At 45.4% G+C, this 26,746-nt stretch overlaps 1 pseudogene; it reads left to right on the top strand.

The window, feature by feature from the left end:
- The first annotated feature begins 2,613 nt into the window (after positions 1–2,613).
- On the top strand, positions 2,614–16,143 carry LOC147000522 (sperm motility kinase Y-like; annotated as a pseudogene).
- Positions 16,144–26,746: the final 10,603 nt, after the last annotated feature.

The following is a 26,746-nucleotide window of genomic DNA, read 5'->3' on the forward strand; positions in this document are numbered from 1 at the left end:
CTTAGAGGCTGTCACTGATCACAGGGTGTTGAGTCACATCAGAATAGATCACTTGCAAGCTAGGCCAAAGAGCTGAAGTAAATGAGTGGTACTTAACTAGAGATTTACCAGTAATATTTTTATAAAAATGTTCCAATCGCCCTATTGCTGTGCCTGCAGTAGACCAGGCAGCACAAAATTAGACATAGAGGAGATCAGCTGAGCCTGAGACCAGCTCTGACCTTTCTGATTCTGTTAAGTGGGTTGATGATCCCGCTTCCTAGGGGACCCTAAGGGCTCCAGAGCATTTTATAGATTTAGCAAATGGAAGCCAGGGCCGCAAATGAGTTTGGAAATAGTGACTATTTTCAGGGGGTAGTAGAAGGAAACCTTCAGACAGCAATTTCTCAATCTCTTTGGGAACAAGTCCTTCTCAAAGACTGAAGACAGACCTGATTCTGTTCCCCATGGAAGGAAAAGAAGAAGAATGATGCAGTCACAGCACACTCTCTTCTTTGGATGTTAGACCCTTGCCCTGATCCATGCCAGCTATATGAACCCCTAACACACTGGCTCAGGGAATTCAGAGGGAGCACTAAAGGTCACCCTGATTCTCTAAGTACAGGTTCTCATAGGAAGAGTCCTGCTGAGGGCAGGGAGAGAAATGTCTATGATAGAGGGAGATGACAGCCTATGCATCCAAAAGGGTGACCGAGTGGCCCAAGAAAAGCCAAAAGGAAAAGCAGCAGATGACAGAGTGGCCCAGGAAAAGCAGCAGATGACAGAGTGGTCCTGAAAAAGCTGTAGACTTCCAGTGGAGTCTGGGATGACTCTCCAGAGCCTTTACACAACCCACACATCCGTCCACACTGAGCCAGGTGCAGTGCCTGACTGTGCTGGAACTGCCTATGGAGCTGCTCACAAGCGGACCAGCATGGCACCTACCCTCTCCTGAGCACTTTATTAAGAGAAGTCAAATTTAATGGTGAACAGCATCAAGGAAAGAACAGGAATCCAAGGAAAGTCTTGTAGTAATTGGTTTTACATCAACCTCACATAAGCAAAGGTCATCTTGAAAGAACAGCCTTGGTCGAGAAAATGTCTCTATAAGGATGGCCTGTAGGGTATTCTTTAAAATTCATGCGAGAGGGCTAGCCTGTTATGGGTGCTGACACTCTTGGGCTGGTGGTCTTGGGGTACATATGGGGTGCATAAGAAAGCAGCCTGAGCAAGCTATGGGGCACAAGCCAGTGAGCATCACCCCCCCCCCACCATGGCCTCTGTATCAGCTATCAGCTCCCCTGTTGAGGTTTGTAGTGGGTTTGGCCTAATGGTGTTTGCATTCTTATGTTCATTTGGGTTCCCCAGATTGTTTGCCCTGAGGGAACCTGCCTCCAGTTGGTTCTGATTGGAAAGTAAAGATGCCAGCAGCCAAAGACTGGGCAGGGCAGAAGCAGGACTTTTAGGAGTCCCTGGCTTGGGACAAAGAGAAAGGAAGGAGAGATCTGCCATGCCAAGAGAAGAAGAGGAGAGATGACACAGTGCCCGAGAATAGTGGAAGACAGGGAGTCCTAGCAGGCATGTGAGGGATCTGGGAGAGTGTGGTCTAGTTGGGTAGCCCTCTGGATCAGAGGGACCAAGATAGAATATAGAATTTAGTAAGTGACAATTCAGGATAATCAGCAGGAGGTGGATTAACCACATGGAGGTTAGGAAGTGGCCCAGCTGTTGAGTTGTTTTAATTATCAAAATATAAAAGCTGTGTGTGTATGTGTCTTTCATTCAGGAATGTCAGGCATTGGGGTGGGTAGCAGGAACATGCTGACGGGCTTTATTAAACCTTTGTTTCAACAGAGGTTCCTATCTTGATTCCTGCCCTGGCTTCCTTCCATCATGGAAGTGCAATAAAATAAACCCTTTGCTCTCTAAGTTGCCTTTGGTCATAGATTCTTATCAAAGCAGCAGAAACCCTAACTAAGACAGTGTAGTAGGCAATCTCCACATGCATTTTGAGGGGAATTTGAGACTGCAAAAAAAAAAAATTTGCCCCAGAATTGGCCTGTCCCTTGAGTAATGAATGCACACAGCATCACACACAGGGCCTCAGGACAGACAGTGTCAGGAGACATTCCTGCCTTGAATGCCTACAGTCCCAGCATCCCAATATCATGCAAGACTGCAGTGCAGGGCATGGGGCAGGGGTGGCTATGCTGAGGGAAGCAATGAGCCAGAGAAGAAAAGATGGACAAGAAGTCAGAGTAACAGAGGCATTGTGAGAGGAGAGCAGGAAGGAGTGGGCACTGAATGACCAAGAGGTAGTTTGGAAACTGCTTGGATGGTGAGGTCTCAGCAGGGGCATAGGAAGGTGCCAAGTGATAGATCTCATTGTTGAGGTTCCCTGAGCCCCTTAGCATTCAGAGCTGAAGGTGAGACAGCTTGTAATTGGGGGATACAGCATGGTTGTGGGAGGACAGCATGAGTGTGGTGGGAAAGCATGGGGGTAGGGAGGACAGAATGGGATGGGGGTTGGAGGGCCTCTCAGTAGTCTTCTATTGCTGTGATGAAACACTATGACCAAGGAAACTTGTTAAAGAGTTCTTTGGAGCTTACAGTTCGATGGGGTTAACACCCATGATGGCCCAGCGAAGGCAGAAGGCAGCAGGTATGGTAGCTTTTACAGCTGAGAGCTCACATCTTAAACCTCAAACAGGAAACAGAGAGCAAACTGACAGAAGCACATGACTTTTCAAATCTTAAAGCCCACTCCTCAGCGACATACCCTCCTCCAGCATGGCCACACCTCCCAAACCTACACCAAGAACTCCACCAATTGGGTATCAAATATTATGGGCGGCATCTCATTCTAACTACCACAGGTGTCATGGAGAGTGCATTCTTACAGGGATAACACCAAAACCCTCATTGAGAAGGCACAAACAGGAAGTAGCCACCTTGCCACCTTTTGGTCCAGTACCTCAGCCTGCAGAAGTGGACTGAGGCAGCAGACCCCAGCCCAGATACAGTCTAACCTGTCCTGCTTCTGGCTGCCCAAGGTTGAGCAAAACCCACTCACACAGGAGCCTTCTAGCTTCTGGGTCCTAGACCATGCACCCCATGTCCCTTCCCACTGAACCACTACTCCAGTCCTGGCTTCCAGCTCTCAGTATCGGCCTCTTTCTCATCCCAGAGAAGATGGAAGTGTAGCCTCTCATCTCTATGGCTGGTCCTCTGGACTACAATGGATAAAAGACCATGGGATATGTATTCTGTGGATTCAGGACACATATCATTCTGTGCTAACCTCAACTTTGTGGGAGATGTTCTGTCTCCCAAGGCCTGGCTTTCCTTTCCTACCAGGCAACAGTGACCTTGTGGGAGAATTAGAAGGTATTCCAGCTCCAATACTGGGCCACCTCCCACAACTCTATCTGCAATTGGTACCAGGGCTCAGATTCTACACTGTGGTCTCTCCTGGTTCTTTCTTCTCTTGATGGCCCACAGGTACCTCAGCCTAACCTGGGGCTTCAGACCCTTTCAAGCTCTGAGGTGTTGGTTCAGGATCTCTTCTCTGAGGTTGGTCCTCCATTGCCACCTCCTGTCACAGCATTCTCAGCTTCTGCTGGGATCCTCTTCCCAGACCCTCTGTAAGAGTTCAAGTCTGGCCCTGTGTCTGCCTTGCTGAACAACGGTCAGAGGCTCCTGTGTTTCGGTTGAATGAGACCTGTGCTCCTTGATGCAGGTTGAAGGACCCCTACAGTGTGGGTGTAAGAACGAAATATTGGAATCCAGCCTCTGCTCAGGTCAAAGTATCTACAGCAACCCCTCCCCTCTCACAGATACACAGAGGCACCCTACTGAAAAGAGACTTCCTGGTGTCAGGGTTTCTCACCTGAGGAAAGTGAGTTTACATCAAAGGAGGTATTGGTGACCACACACTCTGGTCCCCACCCCCTTCCCTCTTTCCTACTTGAGAATTAGAGAACTTGGCTGTAGGTCTGTGTTTTGAGACCACCCCAACCTTCAGATAGTTCTGAGACCTCCAATTCTGCCTTGTGGATCTTAGCTTTATTTCTTCTTCTGAGTCCTCACCAATCTGTCTGTCTGTCCATGATATTAATAATTCTTCTAATAAACTCCTTAACACCAACAGTCCACCTCTGTGTCCCTCTTTGACCCATTTCTCTGACCTATCAGTGGGTCCATGGTTACACATCCCATCGTTTACTCGCTGCCCACTGACCCTTGTTGCTAGCCTCCTGCCATCTCAGCCTCTGCCCATACTGATCAAGACCACCTCTCTTTGTTTTTTTTAAAATTAGGTATTTTCCTCATTTACATTTCCAATGCTATCCCAAAAGTCCCCCATACCCTCCTCCCCATTCTCCTACCCACCCACTCCCACTTTTTGGTCCTGGCATTCCCCTGTACTGGGGCATATAAAGTTTGCATGTCCAATGGGCCTCTCTTTCCAGTGATGGCCGACTAGGCCATCTTTTGATACATATGCAGCTAGAGTCAAGAGCTCTGGGGTACTAGTTAGTTCATAATGTTGTTCCACCTATAGGGTTGCAGATCCCTTTAGCTCCTTGGGTACTTTCTCTAGCTCCTCCATTGTGGGCCCTGTGATACATCCAATAGCTGACTGTGAGCATCCACTTATGTGTTTGCTAGGCCCCAGCATAGTCTCACAAGAGACAGCTATATCAGGGTCTTTTCAGCAAAATCTCGCTAGTGTATGCAATGGTGTCAGCGTTTGGAGACTGATTATGGGATGGATCCCTGGAAATGGCAGTCTCTAGATGGCCCATCCTTTTGTCTCAGCTCCAAACTTTGTAACTCCTTCCATGGGTGTTTTGTTCCCAATTCTAAGAAGGGGCAAAGTGTCCCCACTTTGGTCTTTGTTCTTCTTGAGTTTCATGTGTTTTGCGAATTGTAACTTATATCTTGGGTATTCTAAGTTTCTGGGCTAATATCCACTTATCAGTGAGTATATATCATTTGAGTTCTTTTGTGATTGGGTTACCTCACTCAGGATGATGCCCTCCAGGTCCAACCATTTGCCTAGGAATTTCATAAATTCATTCTTTTTAATATCTGAGTGGAAATCTGTGTAAATGTACCACATTTTTTGTATCCATTCCTCTGTTGAGGGACATCTGGGTTCTTTCCAGCTTCTGGCTATTATAAATGAGGCTGCTATGAAAATAGTGGAGCATGTTTCTTTCTTACTAGTTGGAACATCTTCTGGATATATGCCCAGGAGAGGTATTGCGGGATCCTCCGATAGTACTATGTCCAATTTTCTGAGGAACCGCCAGATGATTTCCAGAGTGGTTGTACAAGCTTGCAATCCCACCAACAATGGAGGAGTGTTCCTCTTTCTCCACATCCTCGCCAGCACTGGTGTCACCTGAATTTTTGATCTTAGCTATTCTGACTGGTGTGAGATGGAATCTCAGGATTGTTTTGATTTGCATTTCCCTGATGATTAAGGATGCTGAACATTTTTTTCAGGTGCTTCTCAGCCATTCGGTATTCCTCAGGTGAGAATTCTTTGTTCAGTTCTGAGCCCCATTTTTTTAATGGGGTTATCTGATTTTCTGGAGTCCTCCTTCTTGAGTTCTTTATATATATTGGACATTAGTTCCCTATCTGATTTAGGATAGGTAAAGATCCTTTCCCAATCTGTTGGTGGCCTTTTTGTCTTATTAACGGTGTCTTTTGCCTTGCAGAAGCTTTGCAGTTTCATGAGGTCCCATTTGTCAATTCTTGATCTTACAGCACAAGCCATTGCTGTTCTATTCAGGAATTTTTCCCCTGTGCCCATATCTTCGAGGCTTTTCCCCACTTTCTCCTCTATAAGTTTCAGTGTCTCTGGTTTTATGTGGTGTTCCTTGATCCACTTAGATTTGACCTTAAAACAAGGAGATAGGAATGGGTCAATTCGCCTTCTTCTATATGATAATCACCAGTTGTGCCAGCACCATTTGTTGAAAATGCTGTCTTTTTTTTTCCACTGGATGGTTTTAGCTCCCTTGTCGAAGATCAAGTGACCATAGGTGTGTGGGTTCATTTCTGGGTCTTCAATTCTATTCCATTGGTCTACTTGTCTGTCACTATACCAGTACCATGCAGTTTTTTTTTTTTTATCACAATTGCTCTGTAGTACAGCTTTAGGTCAGGCATGGTGATTCCACCAGAGGTTCTTTTATCCTTAAGAAGAGTTTTTGCTATCCTAGGTTTTTTGTTATTCCAGATGAATTTGCAGATTGCTCTTTCTAATTCATTGAAGAATTGAGTTGGAATTTTGATGGGGATTGCATTGAATCTGTAGATTGCTTTCGGCAAGATAGCCATTTTTACAATGTTGATCCTGCCAATCCATGAGCATGGGAGATCTTTCCATCTTCTGAGATCTTCTTTAATTTCTTTCTTCAGAGACTTGAAGTTCTTATCATACAGATCTTTCACTTCCTTAGTTAGAGTCACACAAAGGTATTTTATATTATTTGTGACTATCGAGAAGGGTGTTGTTTCCCCAATTTCTTTCTTAGCCTGTTTATTCTTTGTGTAGAGAAAGGCCATTGACTTGTTTGAGTTAATTTTATATCCAGCTACTTCATTGAAGTGGTTTATCAGGTTTAGGAGTTCTCTGGTAGAATTTTTAGGGTCACTTATATATACTATCATATCACCTGCAAAAAGTGATATTTTGACTTCTTCTTTTCCAATTTGTATCCCCTTAATCTCCTTTTTTTGTCGAATTGCTCTGGCTAGGACTTCAAGTACAATGTTGAATAGGTTGGGAGAAAGTGGGCAGCCTTGTCTAGTCCCTGATTTTAGTGGGATTGCTTCCAGCTTCTCACCATTTACTTTGATGTTGGCTACTGGTTTGCTGTAGATTGCTTTTATTATGTTTAGGTATGGGCCTTGAATTCCTGATCTTTCCAAGACTTTTATCATGAATGGGTGTTGGATTTTGTCGAATGCTTTCTCCCAGTCTAAGGAGATGATCTTGTGGTTTTTAAGACCACCCCTCTTTGATTTGATGTCTTTCCATTCAACAACCCCTCTGCCCAGACTCAGCTCAGATGCCCTCTGGTGGCCCACTTCTGCTATAAGCCATATCTGCTCATTCCCGTGCGCGCGCACACACACACACACACACACACACACACACACACACACACACACTTAGAGGCATTCTTCTTGCTGTCTGTTCCCTACAACCTGAGCCTTCTCTAGCACTAGCCTGTCCTATTGTGAAGGCCCCACAAGTTTCTACCTGTTTAAAACCTGTACAGATTTTTAAACATTTAGTAACATGTCAATTAGCTTGAGAAATGGGTGACTAGTATGCATTATAACTCTTAAAATTAATACCAAATTATAAAGTCTTCTGTCCAGTCCCACTCAGGACACTGGAGTGGCTTCCTAGGCTTCTGTGAATCAGGAAGAGGAGTAGTGACCAACACCTGTGATGTCTAGGAAGAGAGAGCTCATCTCATGGGGCAGACCAAGACTCTATTCAGACATTTTAGTGCCAATTTGTCAGAATGGCTCAACTTGAGGAAATTAACTCTTATCTTCTCAGAGAGAAAATGGTGTTATTGTGTTGGTATTTACCATGCAGTCTGTAATTAAAACTGTTAGAGGGTAATGCTCCCAGCTCCAAGAAACTCAAGTTTATAAGCTTAGCCACTTTAAAACAAATTTACAGTCAGATGAACATCTGAGCACAGCTAACCAAGGGCTTCCTCTCAATGGGATAAAATCAAGAAGTACCGTCCTGAGTGTAGAAGTCTTTTGAGGCTGAAGAGCAGGAGGACCATGGAAGGGAAGACTGCCCTACAGCTGCTCCAGGAACCACTAGATGTCCTCCCACAGAACCTCACAGTACCTGTGGGCTCATCCACAGACATCTCAAACTCTCCCTGCAGGATAAGCCAAACTGTCACAAAGGGCAAATATGTATAAATTATAAGCCAATGATAACTTGTAGTCAATAAATCCAGAAACAAGAATAATGTAAAAATAGGAAACCAAAATACATTGAAAATGGTTTTTAGCCAAAGGTTTTTAGAGAGAAGAAAACCAGCGAGCCAACCGCTGAGGTGTCAGCTCTTAGATATGCTGCAAGACGCGATGACTTATAGAACTCTGACAGGCACAGGGCGAATATATGCCACTATTAAAGTGTCTCCAGTCCTCAGTATTTCATAACCTCAGATTAAAGCTCTGTCAAAGCTGACCTTACGCAGACTGAACTGTGGGGATATGGTAATCAAGCACCTTGTCATAATGAGGGCCTGCCATTTTGGGTGATATTTTTAACTACAAAAACCAATAATATGCACTATTGTTTATATAATTTGACACCTCAAGTAATGACATCCTATCAGATTCCCTTCAAACAGTAGCCTGCCATCTCTGGGAAGCCAGCCTTCCCATGATGCCTTAGATAAGAGAGGCTGTTATTGTTAATTGCTGGGGAGGCACAGTCCATGTCCAAGTTCAACATGGAAGAATGACAGACAGAAAACACAGCTTCCGCCTTCAGCAGCCCATAATACGTAGGGAGCAAATTCACAGAGGGGGTAACAGATGTATGGTAGAAAGGTAGGGAAATGTAGAGGAAGCATGAGAAGGAAAATTGCTCATCTATAAATTGTTGAACCCAGAAGGCTGTGATGACAGAAAACACTCTTTAGTGTTCATATGTAGTAGGGGTTTAAATTTCTTTCCTCATAAAGATGTGTGTGTGTGCATGTCCACACACATGTCTATTTGTATGCCTGTGTACACTCATGTCCCCCCCAAACATACACATATGGTCAGAAGCAATCCTGAGAACTGGTCCTCCACTTTTCCATTCAGACAAGATCTCTTGTAAGATGCTTGCACACCAGAACATCTGTCCCACAAGTTTCTGTGACTCTCCTGTCTCCCCTGCTCATCCCCCACCCCCACCTCAGGGATGCTGAGTTTATGGACTTTGCTGCTGCACCCAACTTTGATGGGGTTTTCTGGGGATTCAAACTCAAGTCCTCACCTTGAGAGGGAGGTGCTCTGCCTATTTCGGCAGCCCTGTCTCAGCCTTTCTGAGGATGAGATCACTGTCTTCCCTGATCACTTGGTTTAAAAAGACAGCTTTGTCTTAAAAGTTAAACTGTAGCATCAGCTTGAGGCCATTCAGTGAGAATTCTAAGAAAAGGTGACATACAGGGTGTAGAGATGCGGACTTCATAGAAGGAGGCACAGCAAACATTCTAACCAGAGACCAAGGATAGCAAAACATCCTAGAGGTTTTGATTTCTAAAGGCCAGTCTCCACAACCCACCTAAGCCAGAGGCTTGGAGTCCTTCAGTCCACGTCAGAACAGGTCCTATTATTCTGTGGAGTAGTTCCCTCTACAACTCTATTGTATATAGTGAGCTGTGTGTGGTTGTATTGGTTTGTATGTGTGCTGTGTAGATGTGTATGTATCAGTGTGTGAAAGAGTGTGGTTTTTTACAGATTTACTTGTGTGTGAGTGTGTGTATTCCAGTACCTGTGTGTGTGTCAGTGTATGTAGGAGTATGTGAGTTTATAGATATGTGTGTGTGTGTATACCTGTTCCTATGAGATTGTGTGAAGTGTGAATCTGGGTGTGTGTAAGAGTTTGTATGTGTGTGTGTGTGTGCATGCACATGTGCCCATCTCCTTTTGCCCCTTTTATCTGTATTAACTTCACCTCGGTGAAGAGAGTGTAGAGGCCAGAAGTCACCCGGCTGCTTTTCCTAAGGTAGGCCTTATTTTCGAGAAAGGCTCACTCACTGGCCTGGAGCTGACCAAATACCTGGGCTGGCTGACCAGTGGCTCCCAGGAATTTGATATGCCAATCCCATGATTTCAGATTAAAGGCCTGTGTAGACAACTGGCTGTTTATTTATTGACTAATTTATTTTGGTATGAATTCAAGATACAGAATTAGGCCATATATTTGCAAGGCCACTGGCTGTTTGTTTTCTTATTCTTGGTGTTTTGATTCTATCTCCATTTTCAATGTATTTTGGTTTCCTATTTTTACATTATTCTTGTTTCTGGATTTATTGACTACAAGTTATCATTGGCTTATAATTTATACATATTTGCCCTTTGTGACAGTTTGGCTTATCCTGCAGGGAGAGTTTGAGATGTCTGTGGATGAGCCCACAGGTACTGTGAGGTTCTGTGGGGGGACATCTAGTGGTTCCTGGAGCAGCTGCAGCATCCAGGACACATGGAACTACAGTGGAGGTGAGCTATAGGACCAGGTAGCAAAGAGCCTGACCTGGCCAGTGCTAATCTGAATTCCTGGATGCAGGCTGGAATGGTCTCAGGGCTACACAGAAAGCCACTCAAGGACAAACAATGTGTCATTAACACTGTGTGGCCTCATTCTCAGCATCTTGATCAGGTAAAAAGCAGCTGTGGCCTTGGCCACTCAAGTTGAGTCTATGGCATTTTGGAATTGGTTTTAGGTTTAATACTCATGATAATTCACTTTCTTATTGTTTATGGTTGTTTAATTTTAATTTTCAATATTTTGATCTTGGGAAGTATGTTTTTGTTGTGGACGACAAGGTCCTGAAATGAAACGGAATTTTCTCTGAAGTGCTGGGGATATATATCTGTTTTGTCTTATACTAATTCTTTCTCCTCTCATTTATTTCATATGATTTCTTTTCAATCAACATCCACTCATAATATTGATCAGCTGTAGCCCTCCCAGTCCCACTGTCTTATGACTATGTTTTATAGTTTCATCATCTGTATTTAGTATGTGTGTGCTCTTGGCTTTTCTAGTTTGGGGTTGGTGTTTTGGTTGGGTTTTACTTATGATTTTTGACTTTAGCTTTTTCCTTCATATCTTTTTCATAATTTCTATTCTATTTTTCTAGCTTTTGCTAGCTTTTTATTTCAAGCATTTTTTTGCGTGTTTATTTTTAGAAAGCATGTGTAGTAATTTTAGCTTCTATTTCCTTACATATTTTTCATTATTTTGATTCTATTCTTTTTATATTATTTTTCAGTAGCATTAGTGATGATACAATGTCTACACATAGTGAGGAGAAGTTACCCCTCCGGCCCCCACCCCTATCCCCCAGACCAGTATCTCTGAAGAGGGAAACTTCCACTCCTAATACAAAGTCTTTAGGACCATTGGGCACAGGAGTAATGCCAAGGTCCTCCTGGCCCACCACTGGCTCACAGGCATACTCGTGACCATCAAAGTGCTTTTAAAGAAGAAGCAGTGGTACCAGCCTGTGGAAAGCCGTGCAGCGAGCAGCGAGCAATCGCTGTGGAGAGCCGTGCGCGTGCCGTGAGTAATCACCATTATAAGATGGCGCTGGCCTCCGCTGTGACAAACTAGTAAACAAGCCTTGTGCGCAAGTGCGAGAGTGAACTCACTCCTAGTCACTGCCCATTCTCAGGGTGTAATAGTGGTGTGATGGGCGAGCAACGAATCAAGAGCTGTCACGGCACATCAGGTGCTGAAACGTCATGGCTGAGCACTATATAAGGGACTCCATTTTCTGGGGTCGGGATCTTCCTGAGAAGTAAGCAATAAAGCTTTGCCGCAGAAGATTCCGGTTGTCCTGAGTGTGTTCTTGCCGGCGGAGACAAAAGCTCGGGATACGTGGCGCCGAAGACCCGGGGACTTTATACCATCACACCGGTGCAAGGAAGATCCCTCGTTCGCGGGGCGGAATCAGAACTGCGGGACACTACAGCTCTGCAAGGTAAGTATTGTCTTGAAATTTCTCCAGAGTTAGATGCCCTTTTGATTGTTTGCACAGCGATCGCACTTTCCCTTTTGGTTTCGTTTTGCTTCCACCGCTGGAACTGCTGAGTGGTTCCCAGTCGCAGTCAGGCTCGGACAGCACCTGGACAGTGCCTGGACAGTGATTAGTTTCAGTCACGGTCAGGACTGGATAGCGGCAGTATGGGAATTTCTCACTCTGTAGTAGTGGCGTTAAGGTCGGTCCTGAAGCAGTGTGGCCTAAAAATCGCCACTAAGAGTATAGAGGCATTTGTCAGGGAGGTAGACCGTGTGGCACCATGGTATGCTTGCTCAGGTTCGTTAACTGTCACTTCTTGGGATAAACTGAAAGGAGATCTAGTTAGGGAACAGGAGAACGGCAAACTTAAAGCAGGGATCATGCCGTTATGGAAATTGGTCAGATCGTGCTTAACAGATGAGGATTGTCAGCAAATGGTAGAAGCAGGGCAGAAGATTTTGGACGAAATTCAAGACAGTCTATCAGAGGCAGAGTGGGGAGAGAGATTGAAAGTTGGGATGAAACAAGGTGCACCGAAGAATTCAGGCCTTTCCACGGGCCTTGAGCCCGAGGAAAAGAGATATAAAGGAAAGAATGCCTTGGGAGAGATTAAAAAAAGGGATGGAAAGGGAGAGAAGAAGAGAGAAAGAACTGGAGAGGCACATAAGGAAAGGAGCCTCTACCCACCATTAGATGAGTTTAAGGCACTAGCTGTCAGTAGCTCAGAATTGGATAAGGAACTTAGCTCCTCTGAGGAGACAGACTTAGAGAAAGAAAGATACCAGCTAGATGAAAGACGAGCTAATCAGTCACAGAATAACATAAAGAAAGCAAAAGTAGCTAGAGACAAATGTCAAATCACTATGCGATCTTCAGATCTGCAACCTCTGGGTCCTAGTACACCTCCGCCCTACGTGCAGAGGTATCAATCAGACTCATTCATTTCAAAAGAGGAACAGAGAAAAGTGCAGCAAGCGTTCCCAGTCTTTGAAGGCGCAGAGGGCGGACGCGTTCATGCCCCAGTGGAGTATATACAGATTAAAGAATTAGCAGAGTCAGTTCGTAACTATGGGAGTCAATGCCAACTTTACTGTAGCCCAAGTCGAAAGGCTTGCGACTCTGGCAATGACCCCCGGCGATTGGATGACCATAGTAAAAGCCGCATCTCCTAACATGGGAATGTATTTAGAATGGAAAGCTTTGTGGCAAGACTCCTGCCAAGCACAGGCAAGGGCCAATGCCAATGTTGAAGGGGACCAAGGAACATGGACTTTTGAGTTGCTTACAGGTCAGGGACAACACGCTAATAACCAGACAAATTACCATTGGGGAGCTTATGCTCAGATCTCAGCTGCTGCAGTTAAGGCATGGAAGGCACTCTCTAAGAAGGGAGAGGCAAGTGGGCATTTGACCGAGATCACCCAGGGCGCACAGGAGTCATTCTCAGATTTTGTGGCTAGAATGACAGAAGCGGCAGGGAGAATTTTTGGGGATCCAGAGACAGCTATGCCTTTAATTGAACAGTTGATCTATGAACAGGCTACCCAGGAATGCAGGGCGGCTATTACACCTAGAAAGAGCAAGGGACTGCAGGACTGGTTGAAGGTTTGCCGTGAGCTTGGAGGGCCACTCACTAATGCAGGTTTAGCAGCTGCCATTCTACAAGGGCAAAAACGCCCTGACATGGCTGAGCTCAAACTCTGCTATAATTGTGGCAAACCGGGACACTTAAAAAAGGACTGTAGAGCCCTTGTCAAAAGGAGAGCACCAGGACTGTGTACTAAGTGTGGAAAAGGATATCATTGGGCTAGAGATTGTCGTTCAGTCAGGGACATTCGAGGCAGGCCCCTGCAGCCAGGATTCCCTCAAGCAGTAGATAATGAGACCATTCCAAAAAACCAGTACAGGGCCCTCAGGTCTCAGGGCCCGAAAACATATGGGACCTTGACAGGCAAAAGGTGGACCCCACAGTCCGCAGGGCAACAGAAGGATCAGCTGGGTTGGACCTCCGTACCACCACCCGATTCATGCTAATGCCCCAAATGGGGGTACAGCCTATTCCTACTGACTATAAAGGACCTCTGCCATCCGGGAGTGTTGGCCTAATATTGGGCCGGGCCTCCCTTACCTTACAAGGTCTTATTGTTCACCCTGGAGTCGTAGATCAAGACTATGAAGGGGAACTTCAAGTTCTCTGTTCCTGTCCTCAGGGTGTCTTTTCTATTTCACAAGGGGATAGAATAGCTCAGTTAATAATTTTGCCAAGCCTACATGGCTGTTTTCCTTCCTCTGGTGTCCCTTGAGCTACCAGAGGGATTGGTTCTACTGGAAATGATTCTGCTTACTTAGTGATGCCTCTTGACTCCAGGCCATTCTTAGAATTAGTTATAGAAGGAAAACAATTTAAAGGGATTTTAGACACAGGAGCAGATAAAAGTATCCTTTCTTCCCAATGGTGGCCAAAAACTTGGCCCGTTACTCAGTCATCACATTCTTTGCAAGGTTTAGGTTATCAGTCCTGTCCCACTATTAGTTCCCATTCTTTGAGCTGGACAGCTCCTGAAGGTCAAACAGGACGATTCACTCCCTATGTTTTACCACTCCCAGTAAATCTCTGGGGGAGAGACATCTTACAGGCACTAGAACTGACCTTGACTAATGAATACTCGCCACAAGCTGTTCAAATAATGAAGAAAATGGGTTATAAAGAAGGAAGGGGATTAGGGAAAGGAGAGCAGGGTAAACTTGAACCTATCCCTCAAAAAGGTAATAATGGGAGACAACGTTTGGGTTTTTTCTAGGGGCTGTTGAGGGCTCCATGCCCATACCATGGCTTACAGAGGAAGTTGTATGGGTTCCTCAATGGCCTCTCTCCTCTGAAAAGTTAGAAGCAGCTACAAAACTAATTTCTGAACAGCTACGCTTGGGTCATTTAGAGCCCTCTACCTCACCCTGGAATACACCTATTTTCGTAATTAAGAAAAAATCTGGCAAATGGCGCTTATTACATGATCTTAGAGCTATTAATGCACAAATGCGTCTATTTGGACCAGTTCAGCGAAGGCTACCATTGCTTTCTGCCTTACCCAAAAATTGGGAAATTATAATTATAGATATTAAAGATTGCTTTTTCTCTATACCTTTATGCCCTCAAGATAGGCAAAGATTTGCATTTACCATCCCAGCCATTAATCATTTAGAGCCGGATCAAAGATACCAATGGAAGGTCCTACCTCAGGGGATGGCGAATAGTCCCACCATGTGTCAACTGTATGTGCAATTGGCACTTAAGTCAGTTAGAGAGCATTTTCCATCATTACAGGTGATAATTTATATGGATGACATTCTGATTTGCCATAAAAATTCACAATTATTGCAAGATGCATACCCTATATTAATAAAAACGTTAGGGCAATGGGGATTGCAGGTGGCCACTGAAAAGGTGCAAGTTGCTCGAATGGGAGCCTTCCTAGGGTCACTCATTTATCCTGACAAAATTGTTCCTCAAAAATTAGAGATTCGCAAAGATCAACTACATACCTTGAATGATTCCCAAAAATTGCTAGGGGATATTAATTGGCTAAGACCATTTTTGAAAATTCCATCAGCAGAATTAAAGCCCTTATTTGACATATTAGAGGGAGATACCCACATCTCCTCCCACAGAGCACTTACCCCAGCTGCATGTCAAGCTTTACAAACGATAGAAAAGGCCTTACAAGATGCTCAATTACAACGCATTGAGGAGTCAAAGTCATTTGAATTGTGCATATTAAAAACTGCACAGTGTGTTCTTGCCGGCGGGGACAAAAGCTCGGGATACCAGCCAGTAGTGAACAAGACAGATATGATGAGAATTCAACCACCCTAACATCATCTCACTTTTCCAAGTGATTGAGACTAAAACCAAGAGTATACCTTGTCATATAGCAGGTTGAAGGTCAACAGATTCACTAATATTTCTGATAGTCTTGCCAGATAGAGGAGGACGAGTCCCAGGAAATAGTTACACAAATAATAGCAGCTGTGAGCTACTGCCATGAGCATGGTATAGTTCACGGGGACCTGAAGTCAGGTAATTTTATGTTGGATAAGAATGGAAAAGTCAAAGTCATTGACTTTGGCCTTAGTACCCAAGTCGAACAGGGGCCAATGCTGAACCAGCACTGGGGTGCTTACGCTTTTGTTACCCCTGAACTCTTTCTTGGCAAACTTTATGATGTCAAAGGACCACATATGGATCTTAGGAGTAGTCTTACATTTCATGGTAGTCAGAAATGTCCCATTTGACTCTGTCATCATACAACAGTGGATGCCCCGAGTCAGTGGTGGTCCTGTGACAGTGGATGTGATGGGATAGTGGAGGTTCTGGGACAGTGGATGTCTGGAGACAGTGTAGTTGAATCTGGGGCACTGGAGGTCCTGCCTCAGTGGAGATATTGGGACAAGGAAGATCCTGGGACAGAGGATGTCTTGAGACAGTGGAGGTGGTGGAACAGTGGAGGTGATGCCACAATGGAGATGACCCTGGGACACTGGAGATGATGCTCAAACATTTCACAGTGGATGTGCTGAGACAGCACTCAACCTCATTGCTGGAGATGCTGGAAAGGGTTGTCACAGGAAGGAACATGGAACCAGCCTACCCCCAGGTGATGAATTTCCCTTGACCAGGTATTTCTTGAAGACACACAGACTTCAGCATCTTGAGGATGAATCTGCTCCTTAAGGGCAGATTTCTTTTGTACCCACCACTTATGTTGGTGAATACTGAATCCACAGTGTCTCTTCACTGTGGCAGAAGTGAAACATTTCTCACAGACAGGGCTGTGAGGGACAACAGGATATGCACATGGGACCTATGCTACTAGGTGTCTCTTCAACATGCATATTTATAGGCAGAAGATATTCTCTCTTCTTGTTCTGTCTGAGTGGTGGTCGCCCTGAATATTCCTGACAGGAACTTGCCAACTGGGCAAAAGCGATATCCTAGCAAAGGCTTCACTTAAGGCCTTGGATCCACAGACCACTGATTTCTTTGACTTTGAGGAGGGTGAAGGTAGCCCACTTGTAGGAATCTGACAAGTGGGAAGTTCATTGCGGAGACCATTGCAGACCAAAAGGAACAGTCCTAATGCAGGAAAGTGGAGCAGCACTCTGTGACAACAACTACTGTTATTGCAAATATACATATATTGTGTGTATATGATTTTAAAGACATTTCTATTTGAATACGATTTTTGACTAATAGAAATGTAGCACTTCACAGTTGAGGAAGATGTGTTCACACACACTTTCATATTTCACGTGTGAATATGGGGCTGTGTGTGCCCCAACATGGATATGATGGTCAGGGGACAGCATCAGATGTTAATTTCTGCCTCTTCTTTCTTTGAGATGATGCCTCTTTGCTTTTTCCTTGGGATGCCCCCTGATGAGCTAGCTGATGACAAGGTCTCTGGGCCAGTCTCTCTTCTCTGTCTCTTATCTCTCTGTAGAAACACTGGAATTATAGATGGGCTGCCATTGCACTTAATTAGCCGGTGGATTCTGAGGATTCAAACTGGCCCTTCTTCAAACTGAACACCAAGGATTCTTATGCATGGAGACATTTCCCCTTGGCACACAATTGCTTTTTAAAATATTTTGTCTTAGGGTTGCTTGTGATGTTTCTGTATGTATGTCAGCCTGTGCTGGTCATGTCAACCTCCGTGAGATCAAAGCAACCTACATCCTCCTGTTATTTAGGGGCCTTACCACAGCCAGGTCCACATTTCAGCTTTTGGGGGTGACTGCACACACAATGCTTGTCTTTTATGTCTGGATTCTTCTACTGTGTACAGAGTCACTGCTTTCATCCATTCTCTAAGGATAATCAGCTCTCACTTTTATTTTTGTCTAAAAGCAACCCTTTGTGTAGATATTATATTTGCCTGTTCACCTCACCTATTGATACTCTAATTGGCAATCCAATTGATGCTCTTACATCAGCAATATGCAAGAACTCTCCTTTCTCCTCATCTTCAGCAGCATTTGCTTTTTTTTTTTTTTTTTTTTGGTTTTTTGAGACAGTGTTTCTCTGTGTAGCCCTGGCTGTCCCGGAACTCACTCTATAGACCAGGCTGTCCTCGAACTCAGAAATCTGCCTGCCTCTGCCTCCAGAGTGCTGAGATTAAAAGCGCGCACCACCACGGCCCAGCCAGCACTTCCTATTTTTATACCAGGCATTTTATTGCAAGTTAGATAGACTCTAAGAATTTCATTTGGATCTCCATGAAGACTTAAGGACACTGAGCAATTATCCTAATGTTCACAGGCCTCTTGTAAGTCACCTCTTTATTTTTTTTTTTATTTATTTTTTTTTTTTTTGGTTTTTCGAGACAGGGTTTCTCTGTGTAGCCCTGGCTGTCCTGGAGCTCACTTTGTAGACCAGGCTGGCCTCGAACTCAGAAATCCGCCTGCCTCTGCCTCCCGAGTGCTGGGATTAAAGGCGTGCGCCACCACGCCCGGCCTAAGTCACCTCTTTAAAATACTGTATTCACATCACCATTTTGGTTTATTCGTTTGTTTGGTTTGGTTTTTCTAAACAAGGCTTCTCGTGTAGCCCTGACTGTCCCGGAACTTGCTCCATAGACCAGGCTGGCCTTGAACTCAGAGATCTGTCTGCCTCTCCTTCCCAAGTATTGGGATTAAAGCCATGCCCACCACCACCCATGGCCACTGGCCATTTTTAAAAAATTGAGTATCTTGAGTTTTGTTAAGCTTTCTAAATGCCTATGTTCTTCCTCCAGAAGCGCACTCACTGCCTGCGGAGATCTTGGGAAAGTGGTTATGTTTTGCTCGCCAGGATGATATTGTTTCTTAGGAAACTGGGCTTCCCTTTTGGGGTTGTTAGTCTCATTAATAAAGAACTCAAAAGATGACAACTTTATTAGTATTAAAAGGAAAAATGGCTCTTCTCTTAATCTCTTACCCTCTTCCCACTCTGTCCCTTCTCTCTCCATTCCCCTCCCTCCCTCTCTCCACAAGTTTATGGCCAGCCTTTTCTCCTTCCTTCCTCCCTTCCTCCCTCCCTCCTTCTCCCCTCTCCCTTTCTCTGTCTCTACTACTCCTTCAACTCCCCTCCCTAGGCCCTAAATAAACTATTCTATACAAAGAAAAAAAAAAAAAGGAAAAAAAAATGCCAGGGTAGGCAAGAAGGAAATCTCTGTAGCTGCCCACAGGATGGAGACAAGAAAAGGCCATGCTGCTTGAGTTAGGCATGGAGATCAGACATGTGGCAACCAGGCAGCCATGTTGTGAGGAAGTCCAAAGTACCAATGAAAGGGAAGTTAGGTTCTGGCAAGCATCCAAAACAATGACACAGAGAGAAGAGACTCGAAAAAAATAAAAAAAAAAGGGGGGGGGGAGGGAGTTCCCCGAAAAGGAAGACAGAGACAAAGGAACATACAGCAAGCCCATAGTGAATTTCCTAGGGTGTGGGAATCCTTGAAGGGAAAAAGTACTTTATCTCATTAAAGGGTTAATTATTCCTCCCAACTCTTTAGCTTGGCTTAAAATAGACTTAAGGGATGTCCATTGGTCAGGTCATTGATCTGCCTAACTGAACTGACTCTTAGGAGACAGTCAGTTGTTTGTCTCTTCCCACAGTTAGATCCCGTTCTTTGGGTAGGCAGCAACAATTCTTTCTTAATGGGACTCCAACGCTACAGTAACAAGGTAAGAAGACCCAGAACACCACAGAAAGCACATCTTTGGCCAGGATCTGAAAGATATGGAGAGAAAGAAGGAAAAGACACAGAGAAGCAGATGGGCTGGGGTACAGTGCTCTCTGCAAGCTTCTGCAAAAGAGGAGGGGCCCTGGGAAGGAAAAGCCCAGCCTTTCATCCAGAGAGTAATTATTTCTCCCACCTCCCACCCCAGATAAGTAGCTTGAGATGTCAGGTCTGCATCCTCGGCTGGGTGTACAGCTCAGATTCCGATTTTTATTTTTTTTATCAGAGGGAATACAATTTTCTTAATGGACTTCAACAGAACCCTGAAGCTTCTAGTTTTTTTTTTTTTTTATGGTAACCGAAGTTCTTTCCTTCCCAGAAAAAGGAGAAGTGGGGTCCCAAGTCCACAAGGGAGAGGGTGCATCAGCAGACACTCCAACCAGGCAACTGGAGGATAATACTTGAGGACAGAGTTGTGGGAAGGGAAGCTGTCTACAAAGCTGAACAGGCCCTGCCTGGGCCTCTCAGCCTGTAGTTGAGCAGCTTCTCCACGTCCTGGCAAACATTTCCTTCTCTGTACCTTGGCCCATGTGTTCCTCTTTGTAGAGCACCCATTGTTTCCACATAGAGATCTCCGTAAGAGTCTCATTGTGACCAGAGCCAAGGATTCCTCTTTGGATGGTGGTTTAGTCCCTAGTAGCTCTTGTGAATAAATTAAATAACCAATTTAAAAAAATCTCATTGTGACCTCACTTGGTGTGAAGCCCTGACCTTCCAATAAGAACACATTCTAGTTCAACATGGTTAGAGTCAATAAATACATTTGATTTGCAATATTCTATTCTACTCATCTCAAGGTTAACAGACTAGTGAAGCAGGACTGGGTTTTACCTAAACACACACACACACACACACACACACCCCTACACACCTACACACAGACACACAGATACACACTTATACACTTACACATGTGCATACACATGCCCCCATTCACACAGAGACATGAACACACACACACACACACACATGTTGTGGGAAATATTAAAAAGAATGGCAAGTTCTTGAGCTACACCCAAGTACTCTCTGCCCCAGAGGTGGTCTCACTGCCTCTATCTCTAAACTAGCCCCCACAGTGGCTGATAGTGGTTTTCTCAGCCCATACCTTCTCAGCCGTAAAGCCCTTGTGGTCAGCAGTTGGTCCCACATTCCAGTAACCCAGTAAAACAAAACTCTAGCTTATATTTAATCAGTCAGATTTATATATCAATAAATTCTCAATATACAAGATGCCCACACAATAAATTCAGGGTCAATTAACAATGGTACAACTTGCCCATCTAGATTAGACAAGTTACCCCAATTATTCTATCCCTATATGATATGATATCTACCTGTGTGTATTTAAAGCCATGTGGAATCTGAATCATCTGTCCTCCATCTTGTTTCATTCTCCTCTACCTGTCTCCTTCGTCCTTGTCTCTGCCACTCCTCGCTCTGCCTCCCTTTTCCCTGTCCAATCACAGGCTTCTTGTTGTATTAATATTTAAAGTGATTGGATGGGGAAAATACTGCTACATACTTATACATGCATGCACACACAGACACAAACAATCATATTCTCTGCCTCATTTTGCCCATGTAAGGTGGAAATAATTATGTCCTTTTCCAAGTCTAAAGAAAGAGCCATCTGCATGGAAGCAATGCCTTGTACTGCATTTGAGAGCTCCCCACAGCTCTCAAAGGTCATGGCTGCCCAAGGATCTCAAGTCCCAGGCCTGTAAGAAAGGTGGCCAGATCCCAGCTGGCTAACATTTTTGTACATTTGTATGTTAGATCTGCTCCTAACCAGGAGAACCCACATTTGCAGCAGGTCATTTATTTCATTTCCGTGGTGCTGAGGAAAAGAGAGCAGGGACAATAGTCACCTACTACGATCTAGATGGGAGTGTTCAGGGTTTTACAGAACCATTAAGGCACTGCCTGCCATATTTCTCAGTACACTGTGCTCTTTCTACATGATGAATGCAGGTACAAGTTTCTGTTGCTCAGGAACTATGACCTATAACTTTGATACCAGTTATTGACAGAATCCAAGACTTGCCCTTGAATTTCATGGTGCATACTTCATACTACTGAAGGTGTGGGGATTTGAAAGGGACATTATAGGGACTGACACAGGCAAGGGTCTTCTTTGTCAGATATGTACCTGCTGCATAAAATCTGTTGGCCCTCTGGATTTCGGGATGCACTGAGGGAGAATAAGGGGTGAAGCACTGTGTCTGGAACTCCTGGGTTACTTACTGTACTGGGACCTGTGACCCTGCTGAGAAGCATCTAAGGCTATTCTTCCTGTAGCCTTTTCTTTCTGGGATTGGAAGGTCAGTTATCTAATCCTTCCCTGCACAGCATTGCACCTGCCTCACAATGGAGTCTCCATGTCACCTGTGCACCAAATGGCAGGAGAAGGAAGTCCTTAGAATGAAGAGAGGGACTTGAACAGCATGGTCTTCCCCTTGCTCTCCACCTTCAAAGAAGACAGGTTCCAGAGAGATAGAGCTGCATCTGGCTGATGACAGGTGGGAGACTGCAAAGCTGAGGTTTGAGGACAGAGAGAGGGATAGAGGGAGAGGGAGAGGGAGAGGGAGAGGGAGAGAGCATGTGAGCCGAGGGACATTATAATCACACAAGAGTCAGTGAGTGGAACTCCCATTTCTTGCATTCTCTTAAAAATCTCCTCCTATGTACACTTTCTTTTTACAAGCCACCACAGCACTTCTAGAGCCTTCCAAAGACCAAGGAACTTAGAAGAAGAGTTGCTCAAGATAAACTCCAAGAGTGACTGTGAAGTGCTCCTTTCCAAGCATGGTGTTGTGGCAGAGGTATGCACACCCCGCCCAGGGAGGTGGAAATGGCAATAGTGAGATCAAGCCCTGGACCAGCCCTGCTCCTGAGGGGTTCGGGGACATTTAATATTCTCACACTAGAGATAAAGCATCCTCTAAAAAATGCAAGTGAAATTATGAAACACCCACATCTGGTGGCTGAAGGAAGAGAAATTGTTTCCAAAATTGTTTCAGGGCTCAGAGACCCAAGGTCGAGGCCTTCTTTTTTTTTTTTTTAAAGATTTTATTTATTTATTATATGCAAGTACACTGTAGCTATCCCCAGACACTCCAGAAGAAGGCGCAAGATCTCGTCGCAGATGGTTGTGAGCCACCATGTGGTTGCTGGGATTTGAACTCTGGACCTTCGGAAGAGCAGTCGGGTGCTCTTACCCACTGAGCCATCTCACCAGCCTGGTCGAGGCCTTCTTTCTCAGTCTAATTCTTGAGCAAGATGTATGGAGCAGATGGCTGTACAGAAAGTCTGAAAGTGAGTGCGAGGGATATGTGGTTTGTGGGGAGTCGGCTTTTCTAGATTGGCCCACTAGGAGCTTCCAATAGTGAAGCTCATTTGTGGACAGGGACAGAGATTGAGCCCCAATCTTCAAAGGGCAGGAATTAGTGACCTCTCCTTTAGGATGACAAACTAAGGTTACACCTGCATCCTTTGTGTAGCCACCTAATTAAAATACTTCAGTGCCACCTCATCCCTAAAGCACAGTCTTCTCTTAATTTTCCAAGTTGTACCCTGAGAGGAGGCCAAATGCCCAAATCTTGTCTAGCTTCTGTGCTGTGCAGATGCCCTGGGTCAGATAAAGCAGTGTTCACTCAGTCCCTATAACTTCTATGGACCAGTCTGTGTACTCAGCCAAGGAACAGGAGGCTGAGAATAGGAAGAGACCAGACTCATGGTGATAATGAGGCCGGTAACTGGAGCCTGGAGGGCCACATGACAAATTCCAGACTGGCTTTCTTGTCAGTTCCACTAGATGGAGGCCCTGTTCCACACTGCAATATCTGCCTATGCTATCAGCTTCATGACTGAGATGGGATGGTAAGAGCCTCCTCCTCCAAGGGTCATTGTAAGGTGAACAAGTTCATACACATGGGGCCCGTGTGGGAAGTGCTTGATAAATTCGTGCTGTAACTACCACTACCATCAATCATTCCCTACACACATGTGCTATTTTTCCATCACTGTGACCTGAAACTATGGCATTCAACAGAAAATCCAGAAAGAAAAGGAAAGCTAAGGAATTAATTAGGAAAAGGAAATGCTCTTAAACCAATTTCCAAACATGGGAGTGGTGGATCATACCTGTCACATCATCACCCAGCTGACTAACAAATGAGAATTACCAGAGGATCAAGGCCAGTCTGAGCTACAAGGTAAGCTCTGGAATAGCCTAGACGATAGAATGCAGGCCTGCCCCACTAGGGAGATACATCCACTAAATACAGTCATCTCACTGGACATGGGGTATCCTACAGACACATACATCAATGAGATAGAAACATCCCTACTGGATAAATATGTCCCCTTGGGTAGATGTGCCCTTCTAGATAAGCATGTCTGATTGGATGTGTGCCCTACTAGATAGAAATGTTTCATTAAACATTTGTCCCACTAGACACATATGCCTCACTAAGTAGATGTGTCCCAATAGACATGTGTCCCATTGGACACACATGGTCCACTAGATCCACATGTGAGCAGTTGGCATACTTTTTTGCCTGTAGGTTAGCCTGAACTGGCTCATGAAATGATGGTGATTTGTCCTGTGAATAGAATTCCCAATTTGTATTACTTGAGGGAAAGCTGTCCTGACCTTCGTGTCTTGTAATCATAAGACTATAAGATTGTCTCTAGACCACCCCCAAGCACAGTATCTGCAGGGAGCTTTTAGAAGAAGTAGTTAGTGAGTTTCTAACTGAATGGTCAGATCCATGTCCTGACTGATACATGCTCACAGCCATCTATTGGATGGAACACAGGGCCCCTAATGGAGGAGCTAGAGAAAGCACCCAAAGAGCTAAAGGAGTCTGCAACCCTATAGGAGGAACAACGATATGAACTAACCAGTACCCCCCAGAGCTGTGTCTCTAGTTGCATATGTAGCAGACGATGGCCGAGTCAGCCATCAATGGGAAGAGAGGCCCTTGCTCTTGCGGAGATTATATGCCCTAATACAGGGGAATGCCAAGGCCAGGAAGCAGGAGTGGGTAGGTTGGGGAACAGGGCAGGGGGAGGGTACAGGTGGCTTTGGGTATAGCATTTGAAATGTAAATGAAGAAAATATCTAATAAAAAAAGAAAGAAAGTGTTCAAAAAATCCCCCAAAAGGTTAAAATAAGATGGAGACCTCAGCATTGGAGGCCAGAGGCTGTCTCTTAAGAGGCAATGAGGATACTGATGGACCTGGAAGTGGATGGGCTGCTGCCCCTTACTCCTCACCCCAGGGAAGCTCTACCCAGTGGGCAGACCTGCTCCTTAAGACCCCAACCCCAGGGTCCCATTTCTAGCAATGCTGCCAGGACCCACCCTTAACTATGAAAAGCACATTCTCTCCAAATCACACACAGCCCCAAGGACACCGAGGACACCCCATCTAAAAGGATGCACCAAGACAATACTCAGCTGCCATCTGCTTCAGGGGAAAGATGCAGTATCCATGACCACATTTATCCTTGGGCAATAGTTTTTTTTTTTTTTTTTAATCTTAAATTTAGCCCCATTCTACCTGGATTTCTTGGCTTAAAAAAATGGAAACTCGAGGACCACAGGCCTCATCCGGCTGGATCAGCGCCGGGGTAGCGGGAGCGCAGGGTTGCCTGACACCCGCCAGCTACCCACGACCCCCGCCTCAGGATTTTGGGACTGCTGGTGAGTGGAACACAGCTTCTGCTCCAATCCAATTGCGCGGGACCTGAGACTGCATTAGTTAGGGAAGCAGAAACCGGCCTGAGTAGGACCACAGGCCTCATCCGTCTGGATCAGCGCCGGGGTAGCGGGAGCGCAGGGTTGCCTGACACCCGCCAGCTACCCACGACCCCCGCCTCAGGATTTTGGGACTGCTGGTGAGTGGAACACAGCTTCTGCTCCAATCCAATTGCGCGGGACCTGAGACTGCATTAGTTAGGGAAGCAGAAACCGGCCTGAGTAGGGCCACAGGCCTCATCCGGCCGGATCAGCGCCGGGGTAGCGGGAGCGCAGGGTTGCCTGACACCCGCCAGCTACCCACGACCCCCCGCCGCAGGATTTTGGGACTGCTGGTGAGTGGAACACAGCTTCTGCTCCAGTCCAATCACGCGGGACCTGAGACTGCTCTGGTTGGGGAGAGAGAAATCCAGCCTACATAGGGCCACAACCCTCTTCCGGTCAGAAAAGCACCAGGGCAGCTGGGGCGCAGGGTCAGCTGACACTCGCCAGCTACCCACAACACCCACCACAGGATCTTAAGACTTCTGGTGAGTGGAACACAGCTTCTGCTCCAATCCAATTGCGCGGGACCTGAGACTGCATTAGTTAGGGAAGCAGAAACCGGCCTGAGTAGGACCACAGGCCTCATCCGGCCGGATCAGCGAAGGGGTAGCTGGAGCGCAGGGTTGCCTGACACCCGCCAGCTACCCACGACCCCCGCCGCAGGATTTTGGGACTTCTGGTGAGTGGAGCACAGCTTCTGCTCCAATCCAATTGCGCGGGACCTGAGACTACATTAGTTAGGGAAGCAGAAACCAGCCTGAGTAGGACCACAGGCCTCTTCCGGCTGGACCAGCACCGGGGTACCGTCAGCTACCCACGACCCCCGCCGCAGGATTTAGAGACTGCTGGTGAGTGGAACACAGCTTCTGCTCCAATCTTTAAACAGTGACAACGATAACAACTAACCCCAGAGATTACCAGATGGCGAAAGGTAAACGTAATAATCTTACTAACAGAAACCAAGACCACTCACCATCATCAGAACCCAGCACCCCCACTTCGCCCAGTCCAGGGCACCCCAACACACCGGAAAAGCTAGACACGGATTTAAAAGCACATCTCCTGATGATGATAGAGGACTTCAAGAAGGACTTTAATAACACACTTAAAGAAATACAGGAGAACACTGCTAAACAGGCAGAAGACAATAAAGAGGAAGCACAAAAATCCCTTAAAGAATGGCAGGAGAACAATGCTAAAGAGTTACAAATCCTTAAAGAAAAACAGGATAACATAATCAAACAGGTAGAAGTCCTTACAGAAAAACAGGAAAACACATCCAAACAGATGATGGAAATGAACAAAACCATACTAGACCTAAAAAGGGAAGTAGACACAATAAAGAAAACCCAAAAGGAGGCAACACTGGAGATAGAAACCC

Source organism: Mus caroli, unplaced genomic scaffold (genome assembly GCF_978045245.1).
Source record: "Mus caroli unplaced genomic scaffold, Mus_caroli_1 scaffold_18, whole genome shotgun sequence".
Taxonomy (NCBI): Eukaryota; Metazoa; Chordata; class Mammalia; order Rodentia; family Muridae; genus Mus; species Mus caroli.